Source organism: Mchenga conophoros, linkage group LG10 (assembly GCF_057382185.1).
Source record: "Mchenga conophoros isolate Kocher_MC1m ecotype Shallow Benthic linkage group LG10, M_conophoros_male_GT1.1, whole genome shotgun sequence".
In the NCBI taxonomy this organism is placed as follows: Eukaryota; Metazoa; Chordata; class Actinopteri; order Cichliformes; family Cichlidae; genus Mchenga; species Mchenga conophoros.
Genome location: NC_140535.1, coordinates 16,362,107 through 16,375,376, shown reverse-complemented (window position 1 = coordinate 16,375,376; position 13,270 = coordinate 16,362,107). Strand labels below are relative to the sequence as shown.

General features: G+C 38.9%; 1 protein-coding gene across 1 annotated transcript in view; it reads left to right on the top strand.

Annotated features, from left to right (window-relative positions):
- Positions 1 to 13,270, top strand: part of LOC146565601 (serine/threonine-protein kinase PAK 3) — a 49,394-nt gene that overhangs the window by 961 nt on the left and 35,163 nt on the right. The gene's annotated exons all lie outside the window — the stretch shown is intronic.

Here is a 13,270-nt window from a genome sequence, read left to right as displayed (position 1 = left end):
GCACGTTTCTGATTATGCATGTCAGGGGTATCACACATGAGGACTGTGGGCCAGAATCAGTCGGCAAAAGCAGCCCACTGGATGGAAAATGTGAAGGAGGACATAAACTATTTATATTTAACTGAATTTTAACAACTTCTACAGCGTCTCCTTCCCACATGGCCATTTATGCTACAACAAAGTAAACAATACACAAACAATTAAAAAAAATAAGGTTCCAGTTTTTCGCTATCTACTGTAGAAATGTATGATTTTTTTTTTATAGTGGGTTAATAGTATAAATAAAAGGCATCCAAAACATTGACAAAAATGTTTTTGTTTCAACATTTTAGTTTGTGCAATTTTTCTCTCATTTTACGCACTTATTTCTTACAATTTAAGCCTTAATCAGAAAAACTGCAATGTATTGTTGAAACTGCCCTTTTTTCCCCTAGTATTAAAATATTTCAAACATTAAGTATGTAGTGGAACTTTTTATACAGTGACAGAAAGGGGAGTTTCACTGGTTCAGCTCATTTAAGATCAAAGTGTGCTCTACTTAGCACCAATATTCACTAATATTCAAGAAGCAGTAGCCAAACAATCCCTGTAGTTATAATCCCTAAACATCACACGCACACATTTGTACCCTTTTTAGTACAGAGTAGCCTATGTAACATGAAGGTATATAGTGTGACGAGAGCTCACACTATATATGCAGGCATAATCACACCCATTGTAGGTACATGCATACCTTCATAGGGTGTGAACTTATTTTTGCTTTTAGTTTTGAAACTGGATGTCTCTGTCCCACTACAGCCTTTGCTTAACTGTCTGCATGATGTTAAAGACTGGTTAACACAGAAATTTCTCACACTAAATGAAAATACGACTGAAGTTATGGTATTTGGAACTCATGCCCCTTTGAACAAGTTAACTGACACCCTCGGTCCTCTTGCTTCTCATCTTTCTCACACTGTAAGGAATCTCGGAGTGTTTTTAGATAGCTCTTTTAAATTAGAGAAGCAAGTGTCCACAGTTGTGAAAACAAGTTTTTATCAGTTATGTGAAATTGCCAAAGCTAAGCTTTATCTTCCTCCAAGAGACCTAGAAACACTTATTCATGCCTTCATCACCTCTAGACTGGACTACTGCAATTCTCTCTATTTGGGTCTTCAACACTCATCTCTCCATCGCTTGCAGTTCGTCCAAAATGCTGCTGTGAGTCTTTTAACAGGTTTTAGAATGTATGAACACATCACTCCAGTTTTCGCAAATTTACAAGTATCGTATTGATTCTAAGATTCGTTTACTTTTAAAGTTTTAAATAATATGGCGCCTAGTTATTTAAACAAACCCCTCAACATGTATGACCCCAAAAGAGTGCTGAGATCATCTAACTAGATGCTTTTAGCACAACCGAGGTCTAGATTGAAGCATAGAGGAGATCGGGCCTTCGCAGTAGCAGCACCCAGACTCTGGATTAATCTGCCAGAGGATATTCGTACTTCAGAGTCTGTTCAGTCTTTTAAATCGCATCTTAAAACTTTTTTACTTTGGCTTTTAATTCGAGTTCAGTTTGAGTACCATCAGGCCTGTTTTATGTTTTTAATGTTAATTTGTTGTCTTCTCATTTATCTGTATTTGATTCAAATTTATCTATATTTGTTTCCCTATTGCTTTCTCTTGTTCTTAACTGATTGTGAAGGACTTGGGTTAACTCTTTTGAATTTTGGTACTATAGCTTTGATTCTAACTTCAAAGTTAATTTAAGTGACACACTTTACAAGAAAGCCCTGTAAAGTGTGTCATAATTGCTATCTTGACCAGTGTTTAGAGCAGGGTTTTCAAACTCATTTTACATGTGAGGTCAAATATAGCGCATGTCAGTAAAAAGGCCCTTTCTGTCAGTGGAAATAAGTTTAGATGCACATTTCATTCCTGCCATATTTCAGTATATGAAAAAATGAAGTGCAATTTCAACAGCACATCTCAGTTGTATTGCATGGTAGAGAAATGCCACTCTATTTAATTAAAGAAATTTGTCAACATGAACCTTTGGGGCTTAAATTGTAAAACATAAATGTGTAAAATTACAGAAAAAGTTCTGGCAGCTCATTGTCCAGACTTTTAATGGAGAAAGTTTTTTTTTAACCCACAAATAATAAAAAAACAGACATTTCTATTGTGCGTTATCCATCCATTTTTTTCCACTTATCCGGGGCCAGGTCGCGAGGGCAGCAGCCCAAGCAGAGAAGGCCAGACCTCCCTCTCCCCAGCCACCTCCTCCAGCTTATCCGGGGAAACGCCAAGGCGTTCCCAGGCCAGCCGAGAGATATAATCTCTCCAGCGTGTCCTGGGTCTGCCCCGGGGCCTCCTCCTGGTGGGACATGCCCGTAAAACCTCGCCCAGAAGGCGCCTAGGGGGCATCCTTGTCAGATGCCCGAACCACCATAACTGGCTCCTTTTGATGTGGAGGAGCAGCGGCTCTACTCTGAGCCCCTCCCAAATGGCCGGACCTCTAACCCTATCTCTAAGGGAGAGGCCAGCCACCCTTCGGAGAAAACCCATTTCTGCCACTTGTATTCACGATCTCGTTCTTTTGGTCACTACCCACAGCTCGTGACCATAGGTGAGGGTAGGGGCGTAGATCGACCGGTAAATTGAGAGCTTCGCTTTTACACTCAGCTTCACCACAACAGACCTGTACAGCGTCCGCATCACTGCAGCCGCTGCACCAATCCGTCTGTCGATTGTGCGTTGTGTGGAAAGGAAAAAAAAGAAACAAGCTTTTTTTTGTCATTTAATAATCTATTATCTTGATGTACTAAAGACTCAGGGGGAGGACATTAATCAGTCAGACAAGCTTTACATTTTTTGAAAGTAGACTTAAAAGTCCACAATGTATGCTCTTCTTCACATTTTTCAAAGATTTCTGATTCTGGGCCTTTTGTTCAACACCCCTGGTCTACACTGAGCCTTTTATAAACCTCTGCATCAGCTACAAATTGTGTGCAGTGTACAGGCAGCTTCTTTTCACTTCCATCACCTTTGAATTATAATTATCAAAATTTCAAGACACGGAAAACTTGATGTTTGGTGGTGACAAGGAAACATTTACTGAAAATGATAGATTTTCAGTAAATGTAAGCTTTGTCTGTCATTGAAACAGAAACATTAGAACTTAAACTTTAAATATAAATAATAATAATAATAATAATGGATTGCATTTATATAGTGCTTTTCTAGGCACCCAAAGTGCTTTACAATTCCACTATTCATTCACTCTCACATTCACACACTGGTGGAGGCAGCTACAGTTGTAGCCACAGCTGCCCTGGGGCAGACTGACAGAAGCAAGGCTGCCATATCACGCCATCGGCCCCTCTGGCATAAAAAATAAGTGTGAACTGAACTAAACCTCATTGTGTTATGGCCGCTCAGACTGTCCTGTTAGTATAAATTAAAATATGAAGTTTATACTAACTCATAGAAAACGTCAGTGTACTTTGATGTTGTATGGATGGATCAAGTAAAAGGTATGAAAATACAATTAAAAGTTCAAAAAGCACTCCTTCACTTTTTATAAACTGAGTGGGCTGGATTGGAGTCTCCTTTGTTATCATTTTTAAGCAGGGGCAAGAGGTACTGGAATTTCCTGTATCTTGTTTTTAAAACCTTTTGGAAGATAACCTACTCTCTTAAAATAACAGTTAATGGTCCAACCCTAAAGTGAATCTCTCGACATGGCATGCTTTATATCCTGTATTTTTTTTTAGCTAGTTTTTTTTTCTATGATACAAATTAACTGTAAAGTAAGCTATGGTAAAATGAAGCCAAGACAAGTTGTAAAACATGTTTAATTTGACCTGGCCTGCTCAGTAAACTCCTTTTCCTTCCCCCGGCGATAAAGACTGATATATCATATTAATACCAATATTATTGTGCTTATTAATGTGCAATATATATTTGTGTAAGCTCATTATTTAGTGCAGTTTATTTACAAAATTAGTTATAAAGTTTCTCTAGGTGCAAAAATAGAACCCACCCAGTCCATCTTCATAATTTCTTTTAACAGCATATACTTCTGTCTCCTTGGCAGCTTGTTTCTGCCACTGAAAAAAAAAGTATTTAATGACAGCAAATTCCACGTTCTATTCCTTATTTTCTATATTTCCCAAGATGTTTCAGTTAGTATGTTGAAATTTTGAGATAATAAATTTTACTTATAGATTGCAGTTTATTTGTTTTATTTTTGTTTTTATTTTTTTCAGAGGTGGAAACCAGGATCCATAGTCTCCCAATCTTTTGTATTTTGTACCTTAGAATAAAAGATAAAGAGATGCTGTGCTGAGGGTGGTGCTATAGTATTTGGGATTTACTGAAGATGCTGTCCTCTAATTATCCAGAAGGGGGAGACAAAACATGATTTTGATACTATGCTGAGAGTACACCATGGACTGCAGATATTCACCTTGGTAGGATTTCTTTTATATAAGTGTTAAGTCTAATTGTTGAATGTTGCCATTGTGTTTCTTAAATTTGTACAGTCTTAGTTCAAGCAGTAGGATCAAAGCCATTCCTTTGATCCTGACCACCTCTCCAACCACTCTGTGCTGGGGGAGGTTTTATTGTAGATACATCCTATCTGAAAGATCTGTTTCTTTTGATGTAAACTTCCTGGGTTTACGACCCTTTGGTCAGCAGGAGGTCTGACACACACACACACACACACACACACACACACACACACACACACACACACACACACACACACACACACACACACACACACACACACACACACACACACACACACTCTTACAGAAGTTCACACATATACATAAAATGCTTTGTCTTAGAACCAAGGGGGCGTGGCTTTGTTCTGACGTGTTTTGTGTGAACTGTCTCTCAATAAAAGGTAGCAGGAGGAGGTCAGATCTGGGGGTCATTTTCGTGGTGGACACAGACGAGGCCTCCCTTGCGCAAATAATCGATCGATCGACTGTCTTGTTTTTTTCATGATGAATAAATCTCTAGAATTAGCGGGGCTTGTGGAAACACAGACCCAACATAAGTTCTTCTTCTGGCTTAACATGTTGCAGTTACTGTTGTTGCTCTGCAGAAACATTGAATCCTAAATGTTAGCTTTTAGCAGATAAAGGAAGGCATTGCTTTTGAGAAGGTAGTTTTGTAGTCATGAGAAATTCTCAGATTGCGGTTGGTATGACTAATGAGTCTAAACAACAGAACGGCCTCATTCCAGCCACAGAGAGGCTCCGACACTGCTGCTGTGGCAACTTTAGTCTTCAGGTAAACGATGCCTCTAGTGAAATGTTGGAAGACGCTATTATCGCTCAAAAAAAAATCTGTAAAAGTTTGAATTTGTGAGATACATTATATTAAAACATTTTATTGACATTTAAACTTAGAATCGCAATATATTTGAAAATAATTGTGTTTTGATTATCTCACTGAAAATGTACAGTAATCTTTTTAATATCACAAATCTCTTTATTTAGGTGTTCTGGGAGGCTAATATAATAATAAACTAGAATGCTTCAATATAGTTAAGAAAACCTTTTTGATTTAAGCCGCACTAAATAGAAACAGGAGCCTAACGCTTGATGTTCTTTCCCTTAGAGTTGACAGTATCCTCTTATAATTGGGTTCCAAAGCAGTGCCTTAGAGTCTGCTGGGTAAATGAGTCACCCCCAGCCTCTAATCTTTATAGAAGTGGAAAACAGAAGAGAGGGTACCTGTTCCCCCGCCTCTGTCTTTCTCTTTTCTCATGCTAATGAGGGTGCGGTCCTCAATCCCGGGCACCATCTGTCCTTCCTCAGGGTCTGGGCCCCAGCACTCCAGACGTGTCCAATTGTTAGTGTGTGTCCAAGCAGAAAGTGGTGACTACACATGGTTCTTGTGGCCCAATAGGCTGTACATCAAGAGCACGAGCCTTGATGCTTTGTGTTCAGGAACATCCACTGTTTGCTCTGCGTGTTCAGATTTTGTGTGTGATGTCATTGTAAGTAACCGTTGACCAAGGGATCACTGACAGGTCAGCATGCTATTGTAAGTGTCGCTGTCATAAGATATATTGGAGGTATTATGACTCATGTCTTGACTTAGCTAACAACTATAAATTTGATGCACAATTCATTCAATGTTGGCAGAGTGATGAGCACAGTTTTAATGATTCAAATTGAAATACGATTTTAGTTTTTGCTACATTTAAATTGTGCATTGCAAAAAAAAAAAAAGTATAGGACCGCATGAACAATAAATAAAAACAAGGTACAGTATTGTGCCAAAGTACTGAGCCATCTCTCTATATTTTGCAAGGAAAATGCAGAACACATGCAAACATGCATGGAGATACAGCATATAAGGCAAAAACAGAGTTTGCACTATTCTAACAAGCTTTACAGTAAATGTTTGTTATGAAAGTCTTTATTTGTAACTCTCTCAGGCAAGCTTTCTTGTCATTTCTTTAACCATGTATGCTTTTTATTGCATTGGCAGTGTGTTTGGAATGAATGTCATGCTGAAAATGAAGCTATTGGCAATCAAGTTGCACACCATGCCCATATACTGCAAGTTATTATCTAATAGCTCTTTGGTAGTTGTCTTGTTGGTGCAAAATGCTATTTTATGCCTGTCAAACTGCTCAACCTTTGACATTGTTCATTCAGTGTGTATTATTTGTCTTTGCAACAGGCTGCTGGTAACAAAGTACCTAAAGATGCCATTTAAAATTAGTTCTTTGCTACATTGCGTTGATTTAGGTGCATTTTTGGGTGTTTGTAAAGAAAGGTCAGGTAAGTGTGAACGGCTTCAATATTGTTTTACCTGTCCAAAGAAAAACTACTGAAAGCTTAGCTAAAAATATAAAGAATGAGGAATTGCTCAAGATTTTTGCACATAGCAGAATAATGACACAGAAAATGTATTTTCTTTCAAGTCGCTGTCCACCAAAATAGGATAACATATTCTGCAGTATATTCTTCATGCATTCAACCAAAGGAGGTGGATGCTGTGACCTCCTTGAGCTAATTAGTAAAGCTTTGGTGACATGCATCATCCCCACTGAGCTTAGATGAAATTGGGTGTCTGAGATGTGACAGATGGATGAATGAACTCAAGGACCAAACTGCCCTTTCTTAAGTCCATTATTGTAGTGGGAATAATAGAGTGACATATCAAAATGTCATTTGAAATTTCAGGAATAATAACCGGACATGATAACCTTTTGATTTAAATAAAACTAATTATTTTCTAGAGTCTAAAAGATTAAAGGATGGGTAAGTTGCAAAATATTCAAAAGTCAAATTAGGTAAATATTTTCAAAATTTTCTCCCTAAAACAGCACACTGTTGAACTTTAAAGTTAAAAGAAAAGTCTTTTGGGGGGCCTTCACATTCTCACGCAAGGAAAATTTGGAGGAACATGCCCTTTCGTCATAAATTCAGTAAAAAAAAAATTCTCATCTTGTCTTTCTATTAAGTATTATGCAGCTATAATGAGGTGTGCACAGTAACCCATCTAAGAATCCTCGTGAACTGACAAGCTAGCTTACCAGTAAACTGACACTACACTGACAAGCAGATTATGACTTTCCATTGGGCATGCCCTCCTCATTTTCAAAGCTACATGCTGCTGGCTGCATTGAGATTAGTTATTGAACTGTCCAAGCAAAGGGAAACAAGGCCGCTTCAGAGCGACTGCACACAATAAGCCAGCTGTCAGTGGGAGGGGCTTTTTTTCAGACCAGTGTTGTCATGGATAGTACTTTTGTGCTGCGTTGCCCTTTGAGAGTTGATAGGTGCGCGTATGCAAAGCTGCTATGCACTGATTAATATTGACAGAAGGCTTGATCGAGGACAGGCAAGTGGGCAGAGTTCAAGCGTGCAGCGGGGTTTATGCAACACAGAAATGTCAGTAAAGGTGACGTGAAATATGGACACCCTGTTTGCACACTCGTAGTTTGTGAATAACCATGAGGGGAGACAGCCTGCAGAGTGTGTATTTGTCCAAGAAAGTCTGATGCATATGGATAGGGAGGACTAGATCAGCCAGATCGCCCCAAAACAAGACAAGAGGACACAGTATGATCTGATAGACTGTGGTTACAGTGGCATTACAGCTGCCACGAAAAAATAGCTTGTTTCTAGACACACACGCGCATGCACACACACACTAACTGACTCCCAGAGGTCTTTCATTTGCCTCCTCACACCTGTTTTAAATTCAAAGGTGTGTCCCTGAGCCTCGTCTTGGCAGCATCAGAGCTGATGTCCTTGGTCAGTGTTTTGTTTGAGTGTGATTTCACAATGCTACACCGAATGATAAACCTGCACCTCTATGCTGCAATAACAGTGAAATAATGTACAAGAGTGGTTTAGTGTTATGATTTTTAAACCGTCGTTTACAGCCTTCCTTTGTTATAATTGGGTTACAAAGGGATCCAAACAGTGCAAGACTAATATGCATTTTCATAAGGTAATCTTGTGGCCTTTAGGCAGAATTTCTTTTTTCATTGTGTTTAAAAATGTGATGTAACACCATGCCATTTTAAATGAATTACACTGATGACTTATTATATCAGAATTTTAGTCATTTAAAAGTGTTTTGCTAAGCCCAAGCTTGTTACATACCACTGTAATACTGAACAGTCTGCAGCCTTGTTTTAAAGACTGAGACCCCAAATCCCCCCACACCTACCCACTCCACCAAAAGACCAGATTTCCCACACTGCATCTATCAGAGGCTGTAGTACCCTGAATGGTAAAAGTTAATGTGTTTAACAGCAGAATGAGACTGTGCTGAGTGCATACTATTTAACACTAACATCTATTTATTACCTTTTTTTTTTATCAGAACAAATGTATCAAATTGATTTTATAGCTGTTACATTACATTAAACACATCATAAGTGTTACTCTTCTCAGAGTAGCGCACACTACTCTACACAAAATATCAGAAAGACCAGCCTCCATTCACACCAGCGCCACACCACCCACATGGATAACAGTGTGGCACAGCCTACCATCCATGATCCAAAACACAGAGTAGCAGAATATATTCTCCCTTTCAGCCTTCGCATCATCTTTGAATAGACCAGTTGGGGGAGAAAAACGTAATAGAGTCTGCATTTAAAATCATTGCAAAACAGCTATGTTAAGTGCACAACATTAAACCGTGCTGTAATCTGTAATTACTGTGCTCTGCTCTCTGTGCTTACATTACAGTTCAGCATTTTTCACTCTGAAAAATGAGCAGGCTTAATGAGCGCCTGTCGTAACCTATCAATAGGTTAGTCATAATCAGCAGGATAGAGGCCCACTGACCTCAATTATGTTCCTTTGGGGGGATAATCTCAGCTGCGCCAGCATACACAGAAACTTATTCTGATTGTGGTTGTTGCACAGATGAGTGTCTTATACATGACACAGTGCACAGTGGAGGGTTTAGACGAGGTAATTTGATATGTTAAAATTTAGTGAATGAAAACAACAAAAGACAAGCATGCTAAGAAAGTATGCGTTCCTAAACTACATGAACCTAATCAGCATTAACAATTATTTTAGTATTGTGTAGTTGCTAAAATAATTTATTGATGCCCATACAAGAAATCAAAGTTGTCTTTGGGGGTTTTACATTCTTTACATACACCTCTGCTATATATATATATATATTATTTCCTGTGAGGCTTAAAAGTCTCTCTGAAGATTCCCTCTACCTCTTCTCCCAAGGCGCAGTGAGCGCTACCATAATGTGATAATCTAAACCATAATTTGATATGTTTTATACACTAGTGATTTACCACTGCTGTGATTATTTGATTCCAAACCAAAGAACCCATCATCTCAAATGTCTTCCTTCCATTTTGCCCAGTGAAAGGCTTCATTCTTCTTGGACTGATGAAGAAGAATCCTCAGGAAATGCTGTACACAAGCCGTGATGACATTTCACATTTATATTGCAGACAGTTATGCTTGCAAAATGTGTGATGTTTTTGTTGATCACTGGCTTTACAGAGTTGGTTACCAGAGCGGTTCACCCTGAGATCAAAAAGGTGGAACAGGATTGGAAAGCTTCTTTGCATTTCCTTTTCCTCAGAAGGCAAAAACCTTTAAAGAATAAATAATAAATCCACATCTTACAATTCTTTATAGCAGTATGTGTAAGATACTGGAAAAACTAGTTCACTCCTTTAATGTTACTTGCCTATGTGGTGTTAAATATATACAGTATCCTGCTGATAAGACACGTCATCAAACAAAACTGCATCGCGACAAGTATGGCTTAGAAGATGAATCTACATTTTCCTTGAAATGAGTCACATGTCATGAAAACAAGTATATTCTAGGTTTGTTAATAATGTTCCGCAGTAATCGAGATCCCACCATGAATTCAATTCAGTCTACTTCAGTTTTATTTATGTAGTGCCAAATTACAACAGCGCTCGCCTCAAGGTGCTTTATATGGTAAGGTAGAGACACTGCAATAATAGAGAGAGAACCCCACCAATTAAATCATCCAATGAGAGCAAGCACTTGGCAACAAGGGGAAGGAAAAACTCCCTTTTAAGTGGGAGAAACCTCCAGCAGAACCAGGCTCAGGCAGGGGCAGCCATCTGCTGTGACTGGTTAGAGATGATGGGAGGAAAGGACCTTACGCCATAACCTTCCACACCAATAAGAAGCATTATGGGCTGTGTGGACCCCGACACATAGTTATATTTCTCAGGAGATGCATGTCAGATTACATGGGTGGTTACGTCATAGGGTAAAGAAGGCTTTCCAGTTACACTGTAAGTTAATACGTAGATTTCCTGCTGAAGCAAAAATTGCACATTGAGCCCTTTACATATTCACATACAAGGTATTTGGAAAACAACTTTTTCTATGCATTTTTGTCCAGAAATAAACAATTTTGTTGACTGAAAATCAAGCTTTTGAAAGATTTTTCCAGGTTGATGATTTCCATCTCCATTTCATTGATTACATGTGGATGATAATAATAAATATAACTTAAAGGTGCACACTTTTGATGTTTTTATGTCTTTTTTGATGTCAGATTGTGTATGCTATTGTTCATAAGCTTCTGATTGGCCAATATTCTCTACAGTATCGACACCTGTTGCTGTAGCTCTTGTTTTGCATTTCCCGAGGTTTGAGATCTTTTCCAAAATGAAAGATACTTGTGTACTTGAGGAAGGAGACTTATGCTGGAAAGCTGCATCTATAAAACATTTAGGTGCAGTGCATAAGCTCATATATCTGTGAGTCAGATATCAGACTAATAAAATACTCAAATTTTAGTCTGCAATAGTGTATGGAAACCAGTGTGATAGCACAGCTGTCAGTTAAGGCTGCTACACTCCTAGCTATGAGAATTAACATAATCCATATGCAGAAGTTATTAAGAACAAACACAGTACAGTTGTTATGAAGGGGAAGGCAATGTACCAGTTTGTTATAAAAAATTATTATTATTTTTTTAAAATCTTGTGTTTACCTGGGTATTTTAACAGGTCTATTCATGTAGTGTTTAACTCTAGTTCTTGGCACTTCTACAATGGCTTCATTTTGCCAGTTTGGAAGTTGGTTTAAAGGAAAAATATTTTAACATGTGAGGAAAAATGGAGGAAAAAGAGCACTGAAGTGAAATAAGCTGGCAATATGCTTTAAATTACCACTTTGTGGCTCTGTTTTTGTCAGAACCTACTTTATTAATATACTGTAGTAGGGCTGCACAATTAATCGTTAGAAAATCGCGATCTCGATTCATACTTATGTGCGATCTCATTTCCAAATGACAACGATTTTAAAAAAAAAAGACGACGATTGTACCGCATTTTGATCCGGGACTTAATCTGCATGAAAACAAGCGCTCACTCCTCCTGCTCAACAAATGACAAGGGCGGAGCCTTATACCACATGATACAGAAGCTGTGCCGTATTTAATGCTTAAATGTTTGATATTACAAAGATAATCTGGGTAAATATAAAATGCAATATTCTAATTAAGCTCATCTTGTAACCGGAAGGTTGCCGGTTCGATCCCCAGCTCTGTCTGTCTTGGTCGTTGTGTCCTTGGGCAAGACACTTCACCCTACCGCCTACTGGTGTTGGCCAGAGGGGCCGATGGCGCGATATGGCAGCCTCGTTTCTGTCAGTCTGTCCCAGGGAAGCTGTGGCTACAGCTGTAGCTTGCCTCCACCAGTGTATGAAGTGAGAGTGAATGAATAGTGGTATTGTAAAGCGCTTTGGGTGCCTTGAAAAGCGCTATATAAAATCCAATCCATTATTATTATTATTATTATTATTATTATTATTATTATTATTAAGGCAAACCCTGATGGCCAGACATTCTTCTTGAAAATGTTTTTGCAGAGAGCAGAATTCATGTCTCCATCAGTTAGGGCAAGTTTTCCAGGTCCAGCCCCAGACCATTACACTACCACCACCATGTTTGACTGTTAGGATCTTTTTATCTTTTTTATGAAATGCTGTGTTAGTTTTATGCCAGATGTAATGAGACCTAAACATTTCAGAAAAGTTCAGAATATTTTCACAAAGTCTTGGGAATCATCACAATATTTTTAATAATAATAATGGATTGGATTTATATAGCGCTTTTCAAGGCACCCAAAGCGCTTTACAATGCCACTATTCATTCACTCTCACATTCACACACTGGTGGAGGCAAGCTACGGTTGTAGCCACAGCTGCCCTGGGGCAGACTGACAGAAGCGAGGCTGCCATATCGCGCCATCGGCCAACACCAGTAGGCGGTAGGGTAAAGTGTCTTGCCCAAGGACACAACGACCAGGACAGAGAGCCCGGGGATCGAACCGGCGACCTTCCGGTTACAGATACGCTTCCCAACCCCCTGAGCCACGGTCGCCCCGCAAATGTGACACGAGGCTTTTTGAGATGAGGGTTTTTTTCTTCTTGAATCTCTCTGATGGGTGCCATTTTTGCCCAGTCTCTTTGTTGTTGGTGTTGAATCATGAACTCTGACAAATGAAGCTTGTAGTTCTTCAGAAGTTGCTCTGGGTTCTCATGTGGGGATGGATCATCTCAGGTGTTCTCCCGACCGAAGTTTGGTCTGTTTTTAGCATCTTTTTACTGCCATTTGTGTCTGCCACTCAGGGACTCTCACATTAACTTTTATTGGGGGGGGGGGGAGTTGGCGTTCATCGAAACTAGCGAGCTAACTTCGTTAAACTTCATAAATCCTGTTTTTAATGGATGCCTGGATGCTAAACTTAATTGTTACACCT